Source organism: Triticum aestivum, chromosome 1B (genome assembly GCF_018294505.1).
Source record: "Triticum aestivum cultivar Chinese Spring chromosome 1B, IWGSC CS RefSeq v2.1, whole genome shotgun sequence".
Lineage (NCBI taxonomy): Eukaryota > Viridiplantae > Streptophyta > Magnoliopsida > Poales > Poaceae > Triticum > Triticum aestivum.
In genome coordinates, this window is record NC_057795.1 from 198,230,148 (window position 1) to 198,242,508 (window position 12,361).

Here is a 12,361-nt window from a genome sequence, read left to right on the forward strand (position 1 = left end):
GCAAGCAGCTCGCTGGAGCGGCGCTGGGCTGGGCCGGCAGGTGGGCCGGGTGCTGGGCGCCAGGTAAGTTTTTCTATTTTTTCCTGTTTTCTGTTTTCTGTTTTTTAATACTTCTGCAACTTTGTTGAATTAATAAAAATACCTAGGCAACTCCTAAAATCACCAAACTACTCCTGGTCCATAGTTGGATTATTTCCAACATGAAACATTTTAGTTTGGAGATATTTGAGCATTTAAATATTTTATATAATTTTAAATGCCCAAATTCAAATATTTATGATTTAATTCAAAAACCCTAAGATGGCCTAGGAAAATGTGCATCACTTTTGGCAGAGGTTCTGAACCAAGACAAAAATGATGGGCATTTTAGAAGGGCATTTCAGGTTCATTGAAAAAGTTTTTAGTAAACCCTAATTGGTTTCAGAGGGGGCTGGGGGTTCTGTCATCCCCATTTCAGGTTTCTGATGAAAGAATAAACATGATGCAACACTCTAATGCATGAACTAGCTAGGGTGTGACAGGTTATCTGGAAGAAATATGTTGAACCCATCCGACATGCTAATCCATGCATGCATAACTCGGAAAATCATATGTTCTTTTGAGTTGTCCCTCTTTAGTTGTCTTCTGGCCTTGGCTGTCAATTGATAGTAAGGAGTAATTGTGCAATCGTGTTTATCGATGCCTATTATTCCTATGGTCCGTCAAGCCATTCTATTCCGGAATGACTAGGAGAAACAAACTCCAGTACCTCGTCCATCTCTGGGATTGGGTCAAAGCAGTTGTATACCGCAGATCAAAATGTCAATCCAGCTTTTGGTCTGTTCTACTCTGAAGTATTACCGACTTTATGTCAAGAATGGCATGGAAATTGCACACCATCCTATGAACTCTTGATACAGTGATAACTCTCGCCATCGTTATTCATTCCTCGGTCCCCGTGTTGTTGCAACCGGAATTTCGACGAGTGAATCGTGATGTGTGAAATCTATACTCCTAGCAACTCTGTTGCCTGTTAGTTAATTGGACAATAACCTCATCCTTAGCATGTTGATTATTGAATCGTCACCCTAAGGTTGATCGTGCTACCTAGTCCTTATTTCCGGTGCACTCCTCGATCAATGAGTTAGGATTGTGTCAGTCCCTTGCTCTTTGATTATATCATCTTGCCGTGAAAAGCAAGATTGATCTCGAGCTTAGTAACATACCGGTGGTTCATGATTTTCCGAATATCTTCTCGGAAGTGTTACCAGGTTGTCATCTGACCGCTATGTTGAGTTCGTGATCAAGTTGGTTTTCTTGTAAACCACCCTTACTCCAAGAATCTGTGTTGGATACCCTGAGCTAGTTGGTTAAGCTAAACAACAACTTGGAGAGTTGGAAGATAAAAGCTTGTCCGACTCAGTTCATTCCAAGGGATATCCTTGTGTGTGTGTTGAAGAAAGATGATATCTTCATTGACTGATCCTCGTGTCAATTGTTGGATCTATTGTCTTACCCAAATCTTTGATTTGCGTATGGGCCATCGTCAAATCAAGTCAGAACCAACGATATTCATAATGTTGTCTTACTCGTGGTTGATCCCTCGGGCATACACCATTACATCCTTTGGTCTGACCAATGCTATCACCTTGTTCACATAATTCTGGAATTCCACTTATATGGAAGCCTGGATGGATTGTTGTTGAACCCATCGACAACATTCCTACCTTCTCCATGATTCGTCTTGAACATCCAGCGAGTGTTGGAAACTTTTGTAAGCATTATCTTCGTGATCCATTCATGAAGCATATGTTTGGATGAAAGAAGTGACTTCCTCTAATTCATGTGCATTTGGAGCAAGTTGCCGCCGTGGATTCGAGAAAGTCAATGTTGCTTCCTCTGGAGTCACCCCAAATTAGTCATGCATATGTGTGAAGTACTCTGTGGTTTGGAGACTTGCAACCTTCATTCTATATGTGTCCCTAGCACACCAAGCCACTGATTGATTTGTTCAAGGATAAGAAGTTCGTCGATAAGTGCACAAGGACTTCGATGTCCTCGATGGTGGTTCCCCACCTGAACGCTGTAGTGCTTTTATTATAAGACTACTATGTGGTCATGCTTGTCTGGGACAACGTGTTCACATGTATGTAGCAGAACCAGCTCATGTTTTGGAGCTTGCTATTGTAGTTCATTTCCCGAGAATCTCGCAACGTCATCTCGTTGATTTTTGTTGCAAACTTTCATTTTTCTTCCTAGACTCGATGAGGCCGGAATATCCTGACACCAACCAGATCTGAATCTCAGGCAGATATGATGGTTGGAACGTTTTCCCAAGAACTATAATATTGGTCCATATGTAATCCGGTAAAGTGGATGTCGTGGCTGACGCACCCAGCCGGAAGACCTATTATTGTAGTATCTTGATTGAGGAAGTTGGCCACCTCCCCATAAGGATTTCATAGGATTTACCTCCATAGTTATTCCTTATGGATGTTTGTGCTCCCGAAGTCTGACCTATACTTGATGGACACATTAATGCTTAAGTATGACTGTGGTATGTAGAACATCAAGGAGAACATCAGAAGCGGAGTGCTAAATGTCTCTCGGTCGATTATCCAAATTTTGTGACCTTGGCATTGCTAAGGTGAAATCTGAGAAGGTCTTATCTTCCTTTGTATCTGCATCATCCATCACTATTCATTATGGTAGTATATTGTGTTGCCAGGATCCTTGACACGGATATTGGTAAAACCTTGATGAATACGGAAATGCTCAAGTTCTTGAGGGCACACGCAAGCAAAATCATTCCTTGCGTTGTCTTCAACAAGGTAACCCACATCATCCATCCTAGTCTGGGTATAACATTCTACCGAACCCCTCCAAACGATCGCTCGAGAATTGCCCTAGGCTGGTTTAGAGAGTCTCAATGATCTCTATGTCAAAGGTAATTCTTTTTGCCACTTAAGGTAATAATTCTACGAGTCACCTCCTCTAAGATGTCTCATTATAGTATCATGGCAATTCAACTCCTCGCTATGTTGACAACTGTTCATCACCTTCTTAAGTGTGGAATTATTGTCTACCTAGTGAACCCTCTTCATCTGTTTCACCCCATCCCTTTGGATGTGTGTTTCGTGTCCCAGCTCGAGAGATGTGTTATGTCTTACTCCATGAGTTGATCCTGAGTTGCTTGATCTCCGAGAAGATCGATTCTTTTAGAGTTTCCCTTTCCTCTCATTGTCATGTTAGTTGGAGTTCTTAGAGCAAGACGACGAGACAAAGATGGTGATCGAATCAACGCCCCTTTGAAGTGCAACCTAGATCGTGAAGATTGCGTTAGTTGCGTTTCCCCTTCATTCTACCCTATGCTTGAATCTCGGGACGAGATTCTTGTTTAGTGGGGGCGAGTTGTCACATCCCTAGTCCTGGTATGCAGTAGGCTAGCCCTTCATGTGTGCATCATGTTTAATTTCCAAATGAACTTGAAATGGGGATGTTCAAACCCTAGCATTAAAGGAATTCACTAGGTTCACCTAAAATATTTTCAGTAAGTCCAAATGGCTTTCAAAAATGTTCATCGTTTCTGGATAATGCTAGAACCATAACCAGTGGTGTTGCACATTTTTCCATGACATATTTGGTCACTGAATTAAATCATACAGTATTTGCAATTGGGCATTTAAATGATATATATTATTTTAAGTGCTCAATTAATTCTGAACTTAAGTGTGGGCTATTAGGAATAATCCCAACACAGCCCACAATTATTTGCAGGATTTTTGGAAACATTTTACTATTTTTAATAAAGCCCAATATTTACAGAAAAATAGAAAACAGGAAATAAAACAGAGCAACCTTACCTGGACTTACCTTGAGGCCACCAGGGATACCAGCCCACCTGCACGGCCCGTTACTGTGCAGCCCAGATGCCAGTCATCTTCCTCCCCCTCGCCCCAAAGCAGCTGAGTGCTGGACGCACGCGCGTCGACGCCGACCACCTCCTGCTTCGCGCTGGAGGCCTCTCCTTCGTCCTAATCCGCATTTGGCGACACCACGCACCCTTCTGGACCTCTCTCACTCTCTCCCGTGCTTCTCCCACCTCCTCTGCTCTCTCTCGCGCCACACCCGAGCGCACCCGACGCCGCCGTTCGCTGCCACCACGGCCACCGACCACCCCCGCCCTGCCGATGAGTCCAGAAGCTCTGCCACGTCGTCCTCGACCTCCTCGCTGAGCTACGCAATGTCGAACGCCCTGAAGCCTCGCCAATGCCGCTGTTTCCGACGTCGGTTGCCGGAGATCCCCGTCGTCGTTTCGCTGGACCCCGTGCCTCCCCTGCCTCGCCAGAAGCACCAGCCTACTTCGCTCTCTAACTGCATCAGCCACCGGAGCCGAACGCTCCCCGCCGCCGGCCATGGCGCCGCCGTAGCTAGAGCGCACCCACGACGCATTCGAGCCTACCCCTGTGCTCAGCGAGTCCGCAGGACTCCGTAGCAACCCACAGCTCATCCTTCCATGCACCAAAACGCCGTGTCCGAGCGTGCCCGAACTCCGGCCGCCGCGGAAGTGCTCGCCGCCGTTAACTCCGGCCATCCCAGCTGCTGCCGCCACAACCACTGGATGCGCGAGAGCGCCAGCAGCCCATAGGAGCAAGCCGCACCCCCAGCCGTTGCCTGTAGCGCCGCCCCGACCAACTCCGGCGAGTTCTCGCCGCTGCTGTGGTCGCCGGTGTCACCTGCTGACGTGGCACCGGTTAATTAGCACTAATGACCCAACTAACCACCCCTAGAGCCACCGCCATGTGGGCCCCAATGTCTAATTAGGTTAGTCTAATTTTCTATTAAGATTAGTACTAATCTGTGTGGACCCCACGTGTCAGCTTTGACTTTGGTCAAGTCAACGTTGACCAGCCCAACCTGTCATACACCCAAACCAGCCTGAGACACTGACATATGGGTCCCACAGGTCAGGTTTGACCTGGCCGACCCAGTTGACCTGCTGACGCCACACCTATGTCATGCTGACGCAGTAACTTATTTTCTGGATTTATTCTTATATAGAAAATTCCAGAAATTTGCCTAAACTTCTAAAAATCATAGAAATTCAACCGTAACTCCAAATGAGATAATTTATATATGAAAAATGATCAGAAAAATACAATCTATCCATCTGTATTATTTTCATGCATGTTAGGACAACTTATGACTACTGTTTAGGACAATTCAATTAAATGGCATTTAAATAACCACATGTGGAGTTTGAATTTGAATCTTGGATTCAAACCAACTTCATTTAATCTGGTTTTAGTTGCATTAGCTCAAACCACAGCATATTGCCATGTCACATTCATGCATCATATTGTTGCGTTGCATTGATTGTGTTTCTTCTTTGTTTGGCGGTGCTTGTCCCCTCTCAGTAGACGTGTACCGACGATGTGATCGATGACACCGATGAAGAGCTATACTATCTTCAGAAGTGCCAGGCAAGCAAAAACCCCTTGTTCATTCCGATATAATCCCACTCTCTCGCTCCTGCTCTCTTTTACTGCATTAGGACAACAACAATTCAACTGTTACATGCTGCGGTAGTTGAACCCCCTTTCCTCTACATGACATGTCATTGCCACAGTAAATAGATGAAACCCACTAGCATGAGTAGGAGTTGTTTGAGCCCTGATGTGCCTACTCATTCATGTTTGTTTTTCATGCCTGCTATTGCTTAGAGTTGTGTCAGGTCTGATTCATCGGGAATGAATTGGAATGTGGTGAACATGTCCTACTATTGAGAGCTAAGTGTGTGAACACGATTTGGTAAAGGTAGCGGTGAGAGGCCATGTAGGAGTACATGGTGGGTTGTCTCATTGCAGCCGTCCTCAGGAACTGAGTTTTGTGTTTGTGATCCATGAACAGTTACTACCACACATTGGGTTCCGGTAACTCGACCCCTCTCGACTTATTAATCGACATGATCTCTGTCCAGGAGTTGCAACTAGTTTCTGGTGTTTGTAGGTAGTGTTAGTAGTCTACCAAGTGGCACCCGGTACAGGTGGGCTTGGGACAGACTAGCCACAGTGGCACGGTGTACCAAGTGGCACCCGGATGGTGGGCTTGGGAACCGTGCTCACATCGTTTGGGGCCGTGAGCGACATCCCGGCCGGATCTCCTTGCGGATGGAACCCGAATAGGCGATAAACCTAGACGAGAGACTTGTGTGGTTAGTCAGGTCATGGCCGACACCCTCGTTGGGCTTCCGCTTGAAGGTTGCCGAGTACATGTCGTGTAAACGACGGTAAGTGGTGAGAGCATGTGTGAAGAAGTACACCCCTGCAGGGTTAATATGATCTATTCGAATAGCCGTGTCCGCGAAAGAGGACTTCTGGGTTGCATGTATAGTTCATAGACAAGTGAAAGTGGATACTCTAAAATATGCAAGATAAGCGTGAGTGCTATGGATGGCGTTCTCGTAGGGAGACGGGAGCGGATCCATAGTGGTGTATTGATATGGTGAATATGTGGACTCGTGTGCGCCACCTCAAAAGAGTTACTTGCAGTCGTAGTTTAGGATAGCCACCGAGTCAAAGCTGGCTTGCTGCAGTTAAACCCCACCATCCCCTTGTTGATAATGATGCATATGTAGTTAGATCTGATGTAAGTCTTGCTGGGTACATTTGTACTCACGTTGCTCAATTTATGTTTTTGCAGAGAGACTTCAGTCTCGCTAGTAGTTCCACGTGGACTTCAACGTTTAGCTTGTTACCTCAGCTATGATCTTGTGCCCTCGGCAGGATCTGGTAGTTAGTCAGGCTTCCCAGCCTTTTTCATTTGTAGATGTCTGTACTCAGACATGTTAAGCTTCCGCATGTGCTTTGACTTGCATGCTCTGATTGTTGGGTCGAGTGACCCATGTTTGTAATATCTCGCTCCTCGGAGCCTATTGAATAAAATACTTGAGTTGTAGAGTCACGTTGTGATGCCATGTTGTATTTGCACATATCGAGCATATTGTGTGTATGTTATTGAAATGCTTGGTATGTGTGGGATCTGACTATCAAGTTGTTTATCCTTAGTAGCCTCTCTTACCGGGAAATGTCTCCTAGTGCTTCCACTGAGCCATGGTAGCTTGCTACTGCTCCGGAACACTTAGGCTGGCCGGCATGTGTCCTTCTTCGTTCCTGTGTCTGTCCCTTCGGGGAAATGTCACGCGATGAATACCGGAGTCCTATTAGCCCGCTATAGCCCGATTCACCGGAGTCCTGCTAGCCCAGTGCTACAGCCTGGATTCACTTGCTGATGACCGACACGTTCGATGTTGGGTCATGGATGCCTGTCCCTGTAAGTTTGTGCCACTTTGGGTTTACGACTAGCCATGTCAGCCCGGGCTCCTTATCATATGGATGCTAGCGACACTATCATATACGTGTGCCAAAAGGCGCAAACGGTCCCGGGCAAAGGTAAGGCGACACCCGTGGGAATACCGTGCGTGAGGCCGCAAAGTGATATGAGGTGTTACATGCTAGGTCGATGTGGCATTGAGTAGTGGTCCTGACAGAGTTGTTGTACTTGTCGTTGAATCTCCTTGGTTTCTTCAGGATTGACACGGTATGGGGCTTTGTTTGGAAGTGGCGCTCCGGGGATGAGGTCGATTCGATGCTCAATGCCTCGTAGTGGAGGTAGACTCGGAGGTAGCTCATCGGGGAAGACATCTTTGAATTCCTGCAAAAGAGACTGAAACACTAAAGGTAACTCATGAGAGGTGTTAGTTGTTGGCTCTCCATCTTTGCACACAAGGACGAAGTGCATCACACCCGATGGGTTCTCACACACTTCTCTTATCTCATTTTGGTGGCAAATAGGATGAGGTTTTTCTCTCTAGGCGAAGAGGTGCTCATATTTGGCTTGTGGCTCTCACTCACTTTTGGGTGGGTAACTTTCTCACTCTTCTCTCCATGATGGGTGGCTTGTTTGTCGGCTATCACTTGACTAGGAGACATAGGTCGTAGCACATACTCCTTCCCTTTCATCGTGAAGCTATAGTGATTGGTTCGCCCATTATGGATGACACCACGGTCGAATTGCCATGGTCGACTAAGAAGGAGGTGGCAAACGGACATTGGGACCACATCACATTCCAAAGTGTCTTCATAAACACCTATTATGAAAGAGACTTGGACCGTATGCTCTACTCGTATAGTGCCGGAGTCACTTAGCCATTGAACCTTGTAGGGGTGCGGGTGCTTCCTCTTGACCAATTAAAGCTTTGAACATAGTTCTTCACTTGCCAAGTTGTGGCAACTACCTCCATCAATGATGACCTTGACGGACCTTCCATTGATGCCGGCTTTTGTGTGGAAGATGTGGCATCGTTGGTCTTCTTCTTGTTGATGTTGAAGAGTCAAGACCTTGGAGACAACGAGAGCGGGGCTTGAATCCTCATCACAAAAGACTTGATCATCTTCATCCTCGTTCACGCGCCGGTGCATGGCCACTTGCTCAAGGGCTTCCATCTCCTCTTCACTCGTTGAGTCATATGTGCCGTCATCATTGAGGATCATGGTGCGCTTGTTCGTGCATTGGTAGGACTTGTGGCCTCGGCCGCCGCAAGTGAAACACTTGAAGGAGCTTGTTTTGACGGTCTCATCGGTTGGAGTAGATGATGAAGCACGCGGCTTGAAGTTGCTTGTCGTAGGAGGAAGGCGACTTGAACTTGCCGAAGTTTTCTTGTAACTTGACTTGTTGTCGTTGCTTTGAGAAGGTTTGGTTGATGTAGATGTTGAAGGAGTCGTTGAAGCTTGGACGCTGGAGAAACCGTAGGTCTTGGATGAGTACTTGGCGTACTTGAAGTCATCTTGCACTTGACGTTCCGCCTTGGTTGCTTGATGTACGAGCTCAATGAGGTTGGAATGGGGTTGGAAGTTGGCAATCTTCTTGATGGGATGATTGAGTCCATTCAAGAAACGTGCCATTGTTTGCTCATCATCTTCCTTGACATTGGCTCGAATCATGGCTATCTCCATTTCCTTGTAGTATTCTTCAACACTCTTTGTTCCTTTCTTGAGGAGTTGTAGCTTCTTGAAGAGGTCGCGGTTGTAGTAGGTTGGTACAAAGCGTGCCCGCATGACATCCTTCATTTGAGCCCAAGTGGTGATTGGTGGTTCACCTCTTGCTTCACGGCGTTCAAGGACTTGTTCCCACCATATGAGCACATAGTCTTGGAACTCAAGTGATGCCATAGCGATCTTCTTCTCTTCCTCATAATTGTGCAAACGAAAGATTTTGTCGACCTTCAATGCCCATGAGAGGTATTCTTCGGGATCATTGCTTCCATTGAACTTGGGCATTGTGAATTTGAGCTTGCCATAGCGTTGCTCTTCATTGTGTTGTTGGCGATGGTGATGATGACGTCCTTGACGTGGAGGATAGTCATCCTCATGTTGCTCTTGGCGCGGAGGAATTCCATGATCAACTTGCTCTTGCTGAACTTGAGGTTGAAGTGGAGCTTGACGAGCTTGTGGAGGGGCTTGAGGAGCTTGACGTTGTACACGCGTTTGGTAGTTCCTCTCTTTGATTTCTTCTCGAAGGGCTTCCTCTTGATTGCGCCGCTCGTGATTGCGGTTGGCAATGGCTCGGCTCGAATCTCGAAGGGCACGTTGCGCCTCAAGAGCTTGCGCTTCACGTTGTTGTTGTTGAAGACGTTGAGCCTCGGCGTCTTGTTCTTCTTGGTGTAGACGCGCTCGTTCTTCTTCTTGGTGTCGTAGTCATTGCCGTTCTTGAGCTTGAGCAAAAGCCACTTGGTTTGATTGAGGATGAGCGACTTGCTCATCGACTTGCTCTTGTGAATGCTTGTCTTGTAGTGGGTTCCGAGATGCATGACGGTCTTGACGCGCGGCTCGTCGAAGAATGGTCGATGACGGTGTACTTGTGTCGGAGAAGGTGTCGTCGGAGTGTCGACTTGAGCGGCTCCGTCTTGAGGATGAAGAAGTGGAAGGATGCCGGTTCCTCATCAAGGCGTGGATCTCGTCCATTCTTGCATCATTTTCTTGCTTGTGAGAATCGAACTTGGTGTCGAAGTAGTCTCTTGTACGTTGCTCGGAGAATCGCAAGTCGGTGGCGAGGTTATCGATGCGGTCGCTCATAGCTTGTTGCTCTTGGTGTAACGCCCTTTGAGCACCAAAGAGGTGGCTCTTTGTGACGAATGAGGACATGTCGTCACCGTTCTCGATGAGAGGTGGAGTGGTAGAAGAACTTGGCCTATCCATCATACCAACCAAATTGTAAGTGGTAGACGGAAAAGAACGTGTACCAAATGTACGTTGACCGAAGTTGAAGATGGATCAAGTCCACTCAAATGCGGACAATGAAATAGCACTGTTGGTACCAATTCTTGTCGGTTCTCACACCTACACACGTAAAAGCTTATGGTGGAGCTTGGTTAGGATGGTGGCACAAAATTTGATGCAATAGTAAGTGAGCTTCAATAATGTTGGAAAAGATTCACAAATTTGCAAATGCAACAAGTAGACCAAGCAAGTATGGGTACACGGAAACACACACGCAAATAGATAAATGGGATTGTGCAATGCAAAAATTGAGCCAAAATGTGGAAACCACGAAATGCTCTTGTTGCACAATACTAGAGAGACGCTAGCATGATTGCAAAATAGGCGGATACGCAAACTTGTGCACAACCTACTAGGCAAAAATGCAACGATCTCTATCCCAAGTATGCTATATGTATGATATTTCGGTGCGATGATCCAAGATGATCGGATATGACAATCTTAATGTTGTATGATGCTATGGTTCTTGCTCATAAGCTCTTTGCTTATCTTTCCTCTTTGCTTAAAAGCTTGGTTGGATCTTTTACTTTTGAGCTCTTTTCTCATGCAAAACTCACGAACCAAGGTAGCAATTGTGTATGCGATGACAACTTTGTGACACACAAGTTGATCTCAAGATATGCACCACTATTGTATGGTATGTATGCTATGGAGTATGATCACTAATGTGCACAAGTCACGTTGCCAGCAATACTCAACGGCTAGTCTCGATGGGTAAGCTACGCAAAATGAGGCAATTTGGGTTATCAATGCAATTGCAAGTTATGACCAAGATGTCGACGAAGTTACCGTCCTTGTGATGATGAGACCCTTGCGAAGATGAGCCGTGGTGGTGATGACGTCAACTGTACCTAGATAGCTGAAACACAAAAGGATACGGAATCCACAACTCAAAATCTCAAAGACCAAAATGTGTCAAAATCGTCATCGGAGGTATCGTGGAAGATGTTTGTGTATGTGGGTTTGGAAGATGTGGTGGAATGTGGGAATGTGGAGGTGGTGGAACTGTCGAACTTCAGCTTCGTCAGGGTTTCACGGACGTCCATGATTTTACGGTCGTCTGGACTTCGTCGGACGTCCGGCCTTTTCCGGTCGTCCGGAGCCTGGGCGAAAATCGGGCTCGGGGAGAAGAACTGCGAGATTTCTGGGGAAGAAGAAGATGGGGAGGTCGAAATTGAGTGATATGGTGGATGGAAAAGGGTGGGGAAAGCTAGATCCACATGCAGCAACACAAATCCATGGACCAAATCCAAAAAAATCTCAACTCACAAACAAATCACAAAAAAATTTGGGGCTATTTTTGGTGGGGAATTTTCGGAATTAGGACGAAAACAACAAAATCAAGCTAGAAAACACGGGGTAGGGGCTCCAAAAACGTGATCAACGTGGCTCATGATACCAAGATGATGTAGGGTGGAATCCTACGTGGTCGATCTTTCACGTTTGGAGGGATCCTACGGGAGAATCACGAAGAACACACGGAAGCACAACGGGGAAACACGGGGAAAACGAGAGGAAGAATCTCTAAAACGACATAGAATCAATCACACGAGTGCTAGATCACCGACAACATAGAGTAACATAAGTTCCACGATCAACTAAGGTAAGGATACATAGGAACAGTTCTTCTCTGAACGGAGGTCTTGAATCCACACGGGGATCTTCCCACGAGGGGGTCTTGAATCCGCTTGGGGGATCTTCTCCGAAGAGGTCCTGAGCTCCGAGGAGAAGTAGCCAAGTGGTTGAGCAAGGCTCTCACACAAAATATGAGCTAAACCTATGCTGCCCGTACCAGGAGGTGGGGGTGTCCTATTTATAGTCTTATTGCAAATGGAAGTCAAAACGAAGGGGCACAAGGGCTCCAGCCCGCAGGTTCGGTCACTCAGGAGTCGAACGTCCGGAAGGCGTCGGACGTCCGAAGGCTCGGGACGGTCCGGTCGTCCGGGCGCGCTCGGACGTCCGTCGTTTTAGCTCTAGTGTAGGCGCGTCGGTCGTCCGTAGATGGTCGGACGTCCGGAGCTTCTGGAGGGGTCGGACGTCCGGAG